We start from the raw sequence: 14,757 nt of genomic DNA, 5'->3' as shown, positions 1-14,757 counted from the left end.
ACAATATTAAAGCTCGTCTGAACTCTGCCTCAACACACCTCTGACTGATGAGTCAAAGTTGAGACGTCTGAAAGACCCTCCACAAACCCACCACCATATACAGTCAAAGCCAGGGAAGCAGGAATTCAGCTGTGTTACCAGAGAATCTGTGAGTGGAACTCAACAACAGCTGGGTTGTGTAGCAGGACAATGATCCCAAACGTAAGAGGAAGTCGACCTGAGAACGATTCAAGAGGAATAAAATGACAGTTCTGCAGTGGCCTAGTCATCGTCCGGACCATTGATTTATGGTAGATTTGCTTTGAAGATGTGAAACGGTTCAGTTTGAGCTACACACAAAAAGAAGAAATCAGGAGGGAGCCCAGTAGTTTTTCACAGCCCTGTACATTAGCATTCAGTTAGAGCCTTGCTGAGCCCAGTTTGATCTGACGCCACCATCCTGAGGTCAAACATCACTCGAGGGTTTTCTGAAAAAACCCCACTAACTTTTCCTCCATCCAGTACTTTCTGGGTGAAATGAGCATTGCACTCTCAGGGTTGTTACAATGGCTGTAAACTTGTCGGCTAATTACACAAAAAAATAAGTTCTTACTAAACTAGGACTGCTGCTCTTTACACTGCAGATGCATAAAGCAGGAGCTTTAATAGAACACAACGGTTCAAACGTTCATCTAAGGTTATGAGAACAGAGCAAACATGATCTGAAGATCAGCTACTGCTCTGAGGACAAATGAACTAACAAGCTTTACATATTTTTAAATGTATATTTTTATCCCCTTTTAACTCTTACTTTCTTTGACACCTTGTGTAACTCTTTTTTCTTCCTGAGCTGTCAATCACAACCTTGAGTGGTTATGATTCCATCATTATTTTTCTTACAGCAGACTAAAAACACACATTTTTCTGAGAGTGTGCAGTGTCTCACACACACACACAACTTAATTAATCCCGTCTTGTGACACTGTGCATTTGGCTCTCTCCCACACACACACACACACACACACACACACAGCAGATGGCTACTCTCCTGGATACTTAGCATGCTATTGCTGCTTCCATTTCAAAACACAGACATTAAACACGTTCATGATAATAACCCAGCGACTGATGCGATGCCAGATCAGATTACACACATACACGTGGAAGGGAATGTGCACATAGATACATAAAACATTCCGGTTGTCTGGCTGCTACCTAATTAAGAGCGCTTGGTTAGCATCACGGGGACTGGGCACAGCTGCTGGTTTGACAGTCAGGTGTGTGTGTGTGTGTGTGTGTGTGTGTGTCTGTCCCAAATTAACATTCTGACACACCAGCCACATGAAACAGTGGATGAAATAATCCACCTGCCTTTCGTTCCTCAGCCAGAGCAGCAAAGCGCAGCAATCTAAATTTGAACAGAGATCTGTGAGAAACCAGACAGCAGCAGCCAAAACAGTGGAGCAGCCATGTTGGAAGACAGACAACTAATCAAGAGTGGGATGAGAATGAAAACACTCAGTAAACACTTTCATTCTGTGCCGCTGGGTCAGTCTCTTCTATAAAGTTTGAAAAAGGCTGACAACAAAGTAGATCCTCTTATTTTGCTTATTTAAAACTACAAGAGGTCTTGATTTCTAATGTTCCCTTTCCATTCTGTGTGATCACTGAATTTTTTTTCATGAAGCCAAATGCACAGAAGTGATACCTTTCCACACTTTCATAAAGCTTTATGAAGCCTGTTTTAAATCATTTACAGGAGCTATGTACCAGGCTAATAGGACATTTGGGGTGCGGGGAAAAAAAAACTTTTCTGATAGGACTTCTGATAGGACAAAGTTAATTACTGTCGCAATTGTATTGGTGTATCTTAGGGCTGCACCTAACAATTGTTTCATGATCAATGGTTCCATTATTTTTTCAATTAATCAAATCATCTGTGAGGTAGTAACTGACCCATAGCTGCTTATTTTTCACTTATTCATTTACTAAAAATATACATTTCAATTCAGTCATTTATATTTGATTCTTTCTTAAAACATCTTCTCTTTAAACAAATATGACCAAGTCTGCACTGTCCAGTCTTAACTGGTGGTTACAGACCCAAACAAAGTCTCTCCACAATATCATTAAAGCAAGAGCTCGTACCATTCAAGCTATAGGAATGTGGTGCAATCTACATTTAGGAATTAAACAGCAAAATATATAAAACCAATAGCAGCTCAAAGAGCACTATGTTGTTTGGCCTCTGCTTCAAACACTCCCATACTTCGCATTCAACGGTTATCGCTCGCTCATCAGTGGACTCACGACACACAGTCATGTTACTCCCTACAACGCGTCCACACATAATCAATTAGGTGGACGATTCACCCCAGGCCAGGTGTACACGTTAAAGGTACAGAAACATCCAACTAGGTGCGTAGTGGTAAACCAAGTACCAAGTACAGCTTGGTCAGCACCATGTGGTGGAAAAAGATCTAATGTTAACTTCCTTATGAGGCTTTTGGGAAAGATGACAATATCAGGCCACGGTAATAAGAAATTAACTATTCAAATCTTTAATTTTAGCCACTGATTCAAGACACAAATTAGTCAGATTTTAGTTATTTGTAATTATTTATACGTTGTAAAATGAATCCCAGTAAACTTATCATTTGAGTTTAACTCCTCTTTACAAATCTTCCTTAACCAATCCTAATAACCAACACTTGACTAAACACATTCAACTAAACTTTTCCACTCTGATTAGTCTACAAAGACCAATCAAAGCCCCACATGTGAGGCTCAGCATCTGTTTTTGAGGGAGTGAAATGTGGAATGTTTCCACATCACTGGAGTAGAACATCCCTCTAGCCACAACACAGGCCAAGCTGAGTCAATATGCCTTACAGGAAGTTCAACATGGAGTTTACATCTACAATTAAGGACCCGACAACACAAAGTGACACCTGCAACTTCGTGATTGATAACATGGAAAGTAAAGAACCTGCCAAACAAAACTGTCAATTTCCACAAAGTGGACAGTGATGCCCTGCTCTTAATGATTTTTCAGTTAATGAGATTGTTTTCCTACAAAGTCAATAAACATTACAGCACTTTGGAAATAAACTTTTCATTTGTTCATTATAATTTACAGCCATTTTTTGCAGTGTTCATTTCCAGAGCTATTTAGGTCTGTTGCTTTTAATTGATCATTCTACAGCCAATTTGGAGCTGCTGACTTTGGTAGTTAATTTTAAAAGTAATTTCAAAGTATTGCTTTGAGCTGTTCATCTTGAAAGCAATTTAGGGCCACTGATGGTAGAGAGTCTATTTAGCTGTGCTGCTGATTAATTGAGTAGAACAGAGAAGGCAGGAGTGAGACTGTATCTCGGATTCTGCAGCAACTGGAATCAGGATATCGCTAGGGTCACACATATTCACCCCGGTGCTGCACAGAGTACGTGGGTGGTAACACGTCAATGACTGCGTTCTCCGACAGGGGAACCAGATTTCCCTGATCGCTGACCCCGATTTCAGAAATCAGCTTTCCCGTTTACATGGCACTTTAGAAACTGTAACCTGGCTACCTAACACCATGTAAACACACTCACTGTGCATTTTGAGCTTTGCATGTCGTCCACATAGCCAAACCTGTCTCCAATTCATTTAACTTGACTGCACATTGTCTATGTTCCACTGCAATATAGTGTGAGTGAAGTGCTACATTTGTTTCAAGCATCTAACCCATCTATCTACTGCAAGCTGCCTATCCAGGTAAGCTGAAGCCAGTCCTACGGTTACTATGCAAAAGGTGCGCTACACCCTGGAGAAGGCTATGCAGACAACACCTATGAGTTACCAATTAAACACATTCCTGTCTGTGGACTGTGGGGGAAAACCAGGGTACTCAGAGAATATGCAGACATAGAAAAGTCGTGGTTCCAAAAGTGACATTGGCAGGATGCACTTCTGAACATTACTCATCCACAATAAAGTGAAAGTAAAAAAAAAGGTGCTGTATTAATCTTTATCCTCATAACATTTGAGCTAACATTGTTTAAAATGATAAAACCACACCTGCATTACATATGTGAAATGTAGTGATGATATCCAAAGTTAAGAGCACTTTCTAAAATGGGTCGAGTCTGACTGTGACTTCCATTACTTCTGGATTGTGTTTACCATCTTTGTGCCAGCCGCTCAGAGGACACTGTGCTCCCATTACATCGCATCCAAGACAGGAAACTGATTTTGTTTTCCCTCCCACCCACAGTCACTGGTTCATCCCAAACTCAGGGTAATTATTCAAGCAGCTAATGTGTTGATGTAGAGTAGAATCGAGCAAATCACACTATTCAACTTGTACGTTAATATGGTTACATCTACTTTGACTGAGGATGAACAGAGTAAAAATTTCAGTTTGTTGTATTTCCTCACCTTAATGTTTCCGTTTTAGTAGAGAACATGTCAGCATGTCTTTACACATACTGGGCTTAGAGCTGCAGAGATGAACTGACAAACCTGAAGCAAGTTGCCAAAGTGTCAGGTTCCTTTTAAAAAAAAAAGATCAGGTTTTTTGTAGCAGATATACAGATTAAAAACACATGGACAAGGCCTAATCCTGGTGCTGTCAATCATCCCAGGACAACCAAAGATTGCATCAATGTTTTGTTGTCCTCCAACTCTGTCACCCAGAAGTAACATGCTCTAAGTCTTTGGAACAGAAATGGCTGAAGTACTGCAGGGAACAATCGCTAACATGTTATGGTTATGGCTGCGGAAGGATCAGTTTTAGTTAAATCTTAATGTATTAGCCCAGTTATTTGCCATCTGCCTTGACCGGCTGGGGTGAGTGGAGAGTGGAGAGAGCAAAGAAAAGAGCAACTAGAAGCAAACAAAGTGTAAGTTATGTTGTCTAAAGCAAGCTATGTGTGGGAATCAGAACCCGACCTTAACTGGAAGCAAATGTAAAAAAACTCAGAGAGAGGAAGCGACACACAATGAGGCCTGCAACTAAAGGGCAGCGAAACCTGCCCTGGCTGGGTATTTGTCAGAATCCCTGGGTAGACGGGATACATTTCCCCCAGCCAGTGTTGACAGTGATTTGACTGCTAGACGGTGTTTAATTTCAACCTTGACTTGCATGGCAGCTTCATTAATACTTTAAGAGCTTTTAGCTCCTGATCCTGATGCAACGGCTTTATAAAGTTCCATATACACCAAGTCTGAATCAAGGTTCTGAATAATTAAACCATGTACAGCGTCTTTGACAAACTCATTAAAGTGGCTTGGTGACTTTGAGTACAGTATATATACAGTATATCAGCTGGCTGGAGGCAGCACAGGCTCAAAGCTTCTTTCACCACTCAACACTGTGGATCCAAGCCGTCTCCTACAGTTACGCTTCTACATGTCAACTGTAATCGGATACACAGTGTAACTTGGATTATCAGTAAAACACTCTTGCATTCTTACACTAAAACCTTCAATTTACTTACTACAGTGCTTCTTACAACCCTGACATTAAAAAAAAATTCACCCCAACTATGTCCCCTCCCACTATCCAATAATAAAGGTCGGGCTTCATTAATTCCAAAATACACTGCTTAAGAACATTTATTCATGCACCCAGATATAACCCACACTTACAAAATAGATAACTGGGAGAACTTGCATTTGATTTGAGGGGAGGGGGTGATCTGGGTTTGTGCTAGTCTGGGTCAGTTGCTCTGTGTTCAGAGCCAGGTGCTTCAGAGACAGTTCTCAGTAAATGCTTTTGTAAAATACGGTGGATATATATGACTGACAGTACAGTAAGTGATCGAAGACCTAACGACCAAGGGAGTCTGAGTGTAACTACACCCAGTAGTGTAGTTTGGCCACATGTCTCCATCCGGCATTTCAATATTCATTTGTTTCAGTGCAATTTTAACTGCAAGCTGCCGGATGCTGATGACTTTTGTTTTGCCACAAGAACACGCAAGAATTCTAGTTGTCAGTTGAGGCCCAGATCTTCAGTGTGTTACCCATGTTTGACCTCAGTCATCAGGTGTGTCCTCCGACCAGACTGCAAAGACTAAAGATATGAACAGTAATAGTTGATGGAAACTTATAACAGTCTCAGTCTTTCGACGTGCCTCCATAACTTTATTGAAATAGCATAGTCCTTAACAGAAATGCCGACTATGCCATGATACACCCAGTGACTTACATACGTAACATATCAGGTATTTAAAACTAATATTATGATACCATCACTGTGTGTACACACTCATTTATCTCCAGAGACGCTGACGGAGGACACAGAAGTTTATGTGTGAATTTCATTTCATTAGCATGAGGACAATTGTGGGTGTTTCATGAAAAATCACAACTAGAAGGTGGTGATTTCATAATCCCAACTTTTTTTTCTTTTTTTTAAATCAAAACACTCCTCAACTCTTAATAAACAAGAATTTTTACAGAAATCTCAGTGGTGCACAACAGACTTAGATTAACCCCATAGTTTAACTCATAGATTAATTCCATAGTCACAACTATGGAATTAACAGAATTTCTGCAGACAAGTTCCTAATTCCTCAAATTCTGAAAATAAAAAATGTCAGGTACATCTCCATCCAGGGTCGGCACATCTGTTAGATGTCTTAAAACCGGCAAAACAAATTGTAAAATACACTGAAATGTTTTCAGACTCTTAGTGTCAGGGTTCAAAGGGGGCTCAGACTGTTGCAGACCAAAATAAGCTTCTCCATCAGCTTCCAGAAAGGAGACTTTTGTCCTTGGCCTCTCATCTCCACATTGCAAATAACTCCCCCAGATAGATTCATGACTCTCAGTAAGCCTGATCTGCTCTCAAAGGAAAAACAAAATATATCAAAAATGGAGGTGGTCCATGAAAAATAAATGCCTTCACCCAGCAGCTTAGCTAGAAAAACAAAGAGACCAAAAGTGAGAGGGTAGAAATTAATTGTGCAAAACAGAAAAGTCTTTGCAGCACCGAAAAAGCTAATTAATGAGAATGAGAAAAAATATCTCTGCGGATTTGGTCGGCTCAAAAAGACGATTCAACTTGGCCTTTGGCCAACACGGTTGCCTGTTAATTAACAGTCATCACTTGTAGCCATACAGCTTTTACTATTATAAACATTGGCTTGAAAAGTCCAAGTCTCAGTTTTCATTACTGAATGGAATAGAAAGGAAGCTTTGTTGTCGAGAAAATATTCATATCAAAATTTATTCACTACCAACATGTTCTCGTCCCACAGCGTCAGATATCGACCCTTCCTAAGGCCAAAGGTCAAATTGTGCTGCGCTGCACATCCTTTGGAGCGTCACATTGACGCCACAGGTATTGACCCTGCAGGTTCACTTTGGAGCACGTATTGGATGCTACAGGAGCATCAACTTATGACGCCACAGCAATGACCATTACGCTTAGCGAGAACAACTACAGGGCAACGTTCCATCCAAAAACAACAACTGTTAGGTTCAGGCACAAACACTTTAGGGTAAGTTAGAAGAAAAATTACATTAACACAAAACGGTGATGACGGCACACACGCACTTACTTACTATAGTAACCACGTGAAAACAATAAAGCAAACAACATCTCGCACTGGAGTCCAACCTCGGTCTTGTGTGGAAAAGTCCTGTGTCTTGTTGTATTAAAGCCTGTTAAGTATGAAGCTGATAGGCACTGGGACAACACATGACTAATTTGCTCACAATGTGACAAATAGTGCAGGGGTTTACAATTCCAGTGTTAATTGTATCCATCTTCAGCTCAGGGCGAACACTGCTTGAAGGAGCATCAATCAACTATATCACCTGAGATAATCTGTAAAAACAGAATACGATTCAGCCAAACATACATCAAGTCTCCACTATTTCTCGCTCTGTGAATCTTCCTCTCTTAACTCGGTTTCTCTCTGCACCTCAATCTCTCCTCTTCTTTCAAGATTGAGTAACTTTACACATGGATTGTAAGTGCATGTTCGGTGAGTGATCTGAGCAGGGAACAGTCACTGTTTGTGTGTGAAATAGTGTGAAAGCTGAGCGTCTAACTGGGAATTGTATGATTTCCAAATAGCAGTGCGACCACTTTTCTCTAGAACTGGAGAGGAGAAAGAGGGCAGGGGAGAAAGGCAAGAGATAAAAGGATGAAAGCTAAAAAAGGACTGTATGAAAAAAGAAAACTCTCTAGCCACAAACAACTGTAGTCACTTTTATATTCTGTCTGTCTTCAGGGCACCCAAAGCACAAAAGCAACAAATATTAAATTTGGCCTTTTGTGGTTTAGAAAGACGTCCATTTGCATGACAGAAAAAGAAGCATGAATCATCTGCGAGAAGCATGATGCCGACCTCTGCACTTTCACACTGTTGACTCACATACAGTACGTCTGGGTTTTATTTTTGGACCTGAAAGAAAGGTGTAGGGCAAACAATGACATCCTTCATATAGTTTCACATAATTACTGTACCAGCAGGGGCTGCCACAGATAGGAAGAGATGCAGTGCAGCTCGATTTCGTCGATCATCTTCTCAGATAACATCAAGACCCCAGTTGCATCTACTTTAAAGCTAATCTGCTCTACCTTATCCGGTGCTCAGAAGCAGGAGGACCTATGGCCTGTTAGGCAGTAAAAATTGTTCCTGGTGATCTAAACCAAGAACTGCTCATACAGCATCTTTATCTTGCAGATCGAACAGACCCCTAACAAAAAAAAAACAAAATACAACACACTGGATGTGGCTGACTGATGAGGGTTATAGAGGCAACACTAGCAGCTTCACAGCAGTTTCCAGACCACATTATTCCATAAAAAAAGGCAGCTACAATAGAAAGTAGAGCAGTAGTCTACCAACCCCAGGGTTCGACCCCCAGCTTCTCCGGTCACATATCGAAGTGTCCTTGAACAAGACACTGAACCCCAACTTAGTCCCAGTGAGCGTTGGCCCCCCGTAAGCTTGGGTGGGTGTGTGTGTGTGTGTGTGATTGTGAGTGTGAATGGGTGAATGAGAAGCAGTGTAAAGTGCTTTGGGTTCCAATAGGTAGAAAAGCATTAACCATTTTACAATCAGTAAAGAGAGACCATCAAGTACAGGTTGTACCACACAAGTAGATCTATGATGACGATCATCGTTAAGGGTCAGTCACCTTCCAAAAATTGCAATGCATCTCTGCTTTTATTTTTTGGTTGATGCACATTATCTAGACCCACCAAGCTCAGCTCACAAAAAAAAAACTGTTTTGTTTCCAGCAAATTTTGCATTGTGATTCACTGTGTGAGGGTCTGATCACAAATGAGAGAACATATCCTGAGAGGTTCCCATATGTTTAAATTTATTCCTGCTTTATCCTCAGGCAAAGAAAACACACTGACTAATGGTTGACGTGCACATGTGCACAAACACACACACACAAAGATAAAGACATAAAAATGGTTTGATCAAAGGGGAGAACGTTCAGTGAGTCAATCTCAGGACACTTTTCACATCCATCAAGTGACTGTGTGTATGTCTGTGTGTTGGTATAGAAAGGCCTGAGAAACGATAAAAGATGAAATGAAAAGACCTTAAGGCAAAAATGATTTCACACATCTCTCTACTCTAAACCTTAACCAGTCCAACTAATAAAGCCCTTTATGTCACATGAACATAACGGTAATTTGGAGACAAGGTTTGGAGGATGGCTGTCTAAGTGCACAGCTCTCACTTCTCTTCGCAGTTATACTCTCACAATTATTCATTATAGTCTTTGATCATGAAACTCACTACTGATATTGTCATATACTGGAGAAAAAAGCCCGCTGAAAATAAAAACAAAAGGACATTTAGAACCGTGACAAAGAGAGGGGAAGAGTTTTGATGGTAAATACAAGATCCTGTGTGCGTGACAAAGATCACGAAAACACAAAAAGCAACACCAGTGCTCAGACTAGAGAAATGACAAGATGAGAAAAAAAGTGAAGGTGACAGAAGGAAAATGTAAGGAGAAAGATGGTGAGAACATGAAAACAAAGGAATGGAAAGCCTGAAAGCACGAGCAGAAATAGAGGTGGCAGAAAACTCAGAAGAAGGGAGGATAAATACAGAAAACTTGCAGATTAAGGTTCACAAATCCCAGCATCATCAGTGAACAAACAGAATAAATCTGTAGAGATTTGCATACTGTACGTGTTGTGTTTCGCAGTAAAAGCAAAACAGAATTTACATATTTAACACTGTTGCCAAGGTTGTCACTTCTTTGTTGCATATCATAATGTAAACTAGCAAAAATGTTTCAATTAAATATTTAAAGGCCTGGAAAAGGTAAGAAGTGTTTTGTACAACATCTTTAACCATGTAAGTCTGGGCAGTCTGTTAAGTTTGAAGCACACAGAGCAATATTCAACATATTCAACCATTTGAATAAAATACAAATTGTCACCGTTTCACAGGATAAGTGGAAGTTGACCTACTGATGTTTCCATTGCACACAACCAACATCAATGTTAGTTAATTTTTAGGTAGTTTTGTGTCCATAGAGGAGCAGAAATGTAAAGATCAGACAGAGAAACAGACTCAGTCAGATATGAAGAGCATGTCTTGATATTTAGTTAACACGGGTAGAGAAAACAGATTAGATATCTATGGTCTACATGTTGAATGATTACACCCATTGCAGGCAAAATGGATGAGGATTGAATCAGAGGGGCTTCCAGCATGTAACCTGTTCCAAACCCATGTTTAGACCACGTCACACATTGTGGCAGTGTTGTTGTCAACAGAGATCAAGTCATGGACAAGACCTTAGTGTTTGGAGACCAAGACAAGACCAAGTGAAAACGTGACCCAGACGAGTCAGACACCTTAAACACGTGGTCTTAAGACCAGTCTCGAGACCAAGACCAATCTACAGTACAGTACTACAACACTGCATTGCGGTGAACTTAGTGGAAGTCACCCACCTCAAAACTTACAGGACTTAGGAAAAGCTGCTGGTGCCTTGCTGCCTGATACCAGAGGACCAGCTTTAGGGGTCTAGTAGAGTCCATGCATCGATGCGTCAGTGCAGTTTTGGTGGTTGAAGGGGACCCACAAAATATTGGGTATGTGGTTCTGCAGTGTGCAGCATGTTAGATGCTTCAAGATTATTCTGCTGTAGTAAAAATATCATGAGGTCTTTAGTGTGAAACATCAGCAGAGGTTGAATTCCACTAAAACTTTACGTTCACTGGGTGCTTTTGGATAAATGGCTGCAACAAATGATGTAGAAAATTGAAAAAGATCTGAAATATCCAGTGGATGATTCTCTAAGGACACCATCGTCTTACTTCACACACACACACACACACACACACACTCACTCAGATCTCACACAGTAATTGGATGAGAACAGACCCATACCCCTTCATCTTTCCTGTTCTGCACTAATCAGATGGAGATTACACAGAAGGAACAAACACACACACACACACACACACAGAGTTAACCCATTCCCCATGGGTGCTGCACTCGACCACAGTCTATTCTCAGAAGAAAATAGCAGATAATTAGATTTCTAGGGCTAGTGTGTGCATGTGTGTGTCTGCATATTTCTATACGGAACAACACTGTGTGAATGTGTTTGAGAACAACACAATGAGAGAGTGATGAGCAGAGGTCGCCGTGGACCAGAGGCTCTCCCACCATCCTGATGTGTCATCATGATCATCAGTCCACACACCAAGTGTTCTCCTGCATATTCCACTCCCTGTTAAGCAGGAGAAGCACCAACACTCATCATTGTGAAGGACATGAGTCAAGAGTGTGGCACCATCTGGGATAAAACTCACTGAGTCACTATTCGTTAAAGAGCTGCTCAGTGATTTTCTACCACACTCCTATAAAGTGGTAACCACGGTGTTTAGGCTCGTCTCATAAAAATCTGTCTCAGTGATCAACAACAAATTTGGAAGTCTAATAAACATCGTTAAACCAGACTGAAATGATATAAATCAAATACCCCCGAGTACTTGGTTGGTAGAGGATGGGCTCAGATTATATTACCAGAGTCAGGAACTTTATTTAAATGTAAAATATACTAAATTAATCACCTGTACAGCCAATAGTGTTTAGGTAGAACTAATATAAGGGTGTGTGAGTAAAAGTGTGTCATAGAAATAGCAAACATGTACTGGTCTGAGGTGTTAAACAGGATTACGAGGAGTCTGTTAGAAAGCAGAAACACAGGGTCCATCATTATAGCAGAAATGTCTGTTCTGCAAAAGAGTGTGTGGGGGACACCTGAGTATTTACTTAGTGTACATAGGTTTTATTGTTCAGATAACGTCATAGGACACAGTGTTTCTGCCTGCACTTCATTGTTTGCACAGAAACAGTCCACTTAAAGGATGAAGTCCCTACAAATGGATGACACTTCAGATCCTATTTTTAAGGCTCCGTCCAACTGCAAGTCTATACAACCTGGACGATGGCAGTGTGGGTACACTGTGCACTCATTTTGCAATTTTTGTGACTACCTGCATCTGCGTAACTAGGCACAGTGTGGAATGTAATTCATTTTGTAATGTAATCGAGTTTATAATGACTTACTAGTAGAGAGTATTTACAGAGATGTCTTATCAGAATTCTGTGATTCCTTCCATCCATTCATCCCTTTAGCAGGTTTTGCGTCTACACTGGTGTCTCCTACCAGTTAGATCAGCGTGAAAGGCCTCGTTGGAAGGTGTCCAGAAGGCCTCTTTACAGGGTGCCCAAACCACTTTAACTGACTCCTTTTGATATGAGAGAGCAGAGGCCTCCTGATGTTTTATTGCTCCCTTGTTTGTATGCTGGCCTAAATCCCCAAACCTGCCAAAAACGCATTGCACTTTATTACTGTAGCTAATAAATCTTAGCAACTAACCTCTTGCCAAATAATTCCAACTCTCAACAGCTTCCAACTTTTACACTTGTCTAATATCGTAAGAAATCTTAGTCAAAACTGAACAGTCATTTCCACTATTTTGTTAGTCATACTTACCTATTACAATAGAAACCATTTATATAGCAGCTGATTAGCTTTTCAAGTTACCTGTCAAATTACCTGATAATTACAGACACCAACTTTACAAGGCCTCAGTCAAACATTTAACATTTGTCCAGGCTGCTTCTTGCTTTGCTGGTCACCATTTGTAAGTATTCCACACGCATAAAGCACACAGAGAATTAGCACATTAATTATCCCATTACAGATGACCTACCTGAAATTCTTGGGCAGCGGGAAGTCTTCAGGTAAAGTCAGTCCTTTTGTGCTCAATTCACATTCCACTCACATCACTGGCCTCGGGGTTCCAACAGGTTGACAAGCTAACAAGGACACCATTCTACCTGCAGAGAAGCCCAGGACAAGGACGGGATGTGGAAGGTGGAGAAAGAGCAAGGAAGGAAACCAAGGATGGAGAGAAGATAGAGAGAAATGTCAACATGTTGCATCATTAAGTCGTTAGTATTCTTCACGCCTCTCTTTTCTAGCTACTGTCACTTCTCGGCTCCTCTTGCCTTTCTTGTCCCTCCCTACTTGGCTGCTCTCAAAGAAATGTAGACTTTTGCAGTGGCTAGTGTGCAGTTTACTTGCTAAAAGATCCAGATGCCTCACTAAATGTGCACCCAGTTTTTAAAGTTAAAGTTTTAAAGTTTTTAAACTTCAAGACTACAACCCTGTAAATGTAATACTTTTAAAATAATTGACAACTTATATTCAATTTAAAAGAGTACAAATGTTGAAAATTAGTAATTACATTATTTCTCATATATGTTAATTTGATACCAGTGTAATAGTCAGAAAACATGCAACAAAAGACTGGATAAGTTGTGCAATGCTAGAAAAACAGCTGCTGCATCATCTCACATATAATGAGGTTAAGTGGTAACAGGTCAGCAACTAGATTGTGTGTGAATATTGAATCTCGCAACACTCGCCAGTTTCTACCGGGCTTGGACCGGCACTGCACAGCTGGGGAGGGAAATGGGCTGTTAGGGGTTCAGTGTCTTGCCCAGAGACACTTTGACATATAGCCTGGAGCGGGGATCGAACCACTGACCCTGTGGTCCGTGGACGACTGCCTTTACCAACTGCCGATTTTATCATGTACAATCCAAAATGTCATTGGAATAGTCAGAATCCAGAGAGATCTCTAAATCTTTGGGCCCTAAGTCAACACAGCAATACATACTGTATGACTCTGCACCTCTGATAACCTTCGTCAACATGGTTTGTCTGCATTCACAAACACAAGTTACCACGGAAACAAACAACCATATACAAACAAAACATCGAAACAGAACAGACACACAGAAAGGTGGAGTCAAACTGTGTAGCTGTGAGGCAGCAGCTCTAACCACTCCCACACTGTGCTGGCCAGGGTTCAAATACCAATTTAACAACACTATGTAGGGCAGCACGGTGGCTCACAGCTAAAAAGTTCACTGGTTTAAATCCGTGGCCATGCGTGTTCGCTTAATTGGGGACTACATTGGCTGTAGGTGTAAAATTGAGTGTGAATGGTTGTCTGTCTGTATTTATCTCTGTGTTGTCCTTGAGACAGACTGTGGACCTGTCCAGGGTGGACCCTGCCTCTCGCCCTATGACAGCTTGGATAGGCTGTAGTCTCCATGATCCGGAACAGGATAAGCAGTTACAGGTAAAGGATGAATGATGGGTGAACGGATGACATTTAGGGACCAATAATAATTATGTTGGACATAAAAGAATACAAGGAAATAGCTAGAATTTAAAGGCAACAGTAATCTTTATTCCCCAAATTTA

General features: G+C 40.8%; 1 protein-coding gene across 9 annotated transcripts in view; it reads right to left on the bottom strand.

Moving 5' to 3' along the window:
- Positions 1-14,757, bottom strand: part of si:cabz01090165.1 (uncharacterized protein LOC100333421 homolog) — a 277,606-nt gene that overhangs the window by 167,040 nt on the left and 95,809 nt on the right. For 7 of the 9 annotated variants that reach the window (XM_067506904.1, XM_067506900.1, XM_067506901.1 and 4 more), the window contains one exon: positions 13,193-13,319. The exons of 1 other annotated variant lie outside the window; for it this stretch is intronic. The gene's annotated coding sequence lies outside the window, so the exon portion shown is untranslated. The remainder of the gene's footprint in view (positions 1-13,192; positions 13,320-14,757) is intronic. One more of the 9 variants, XM_067506898.1, reaches the window with a different exon arrangement.

The sequence above is a fragment of the Channa argus genome, chromosome 6, assembly GCF_033026475.1.
Source record: "Channa argus isolate prfri chromosome 6, Channa argus male v1.0, whole genome shotgun sequence".
Lineage (NCBI taxonomy): Eukaryota > Metazoa > Chordata > Actinopteri > Anabantiformes > Channidae > Channa > Channa argus.
Note: the sequence above shows the minus strand (reverse complement) of the source record. Positions and strands in the feature narration are given on the sequence as shown.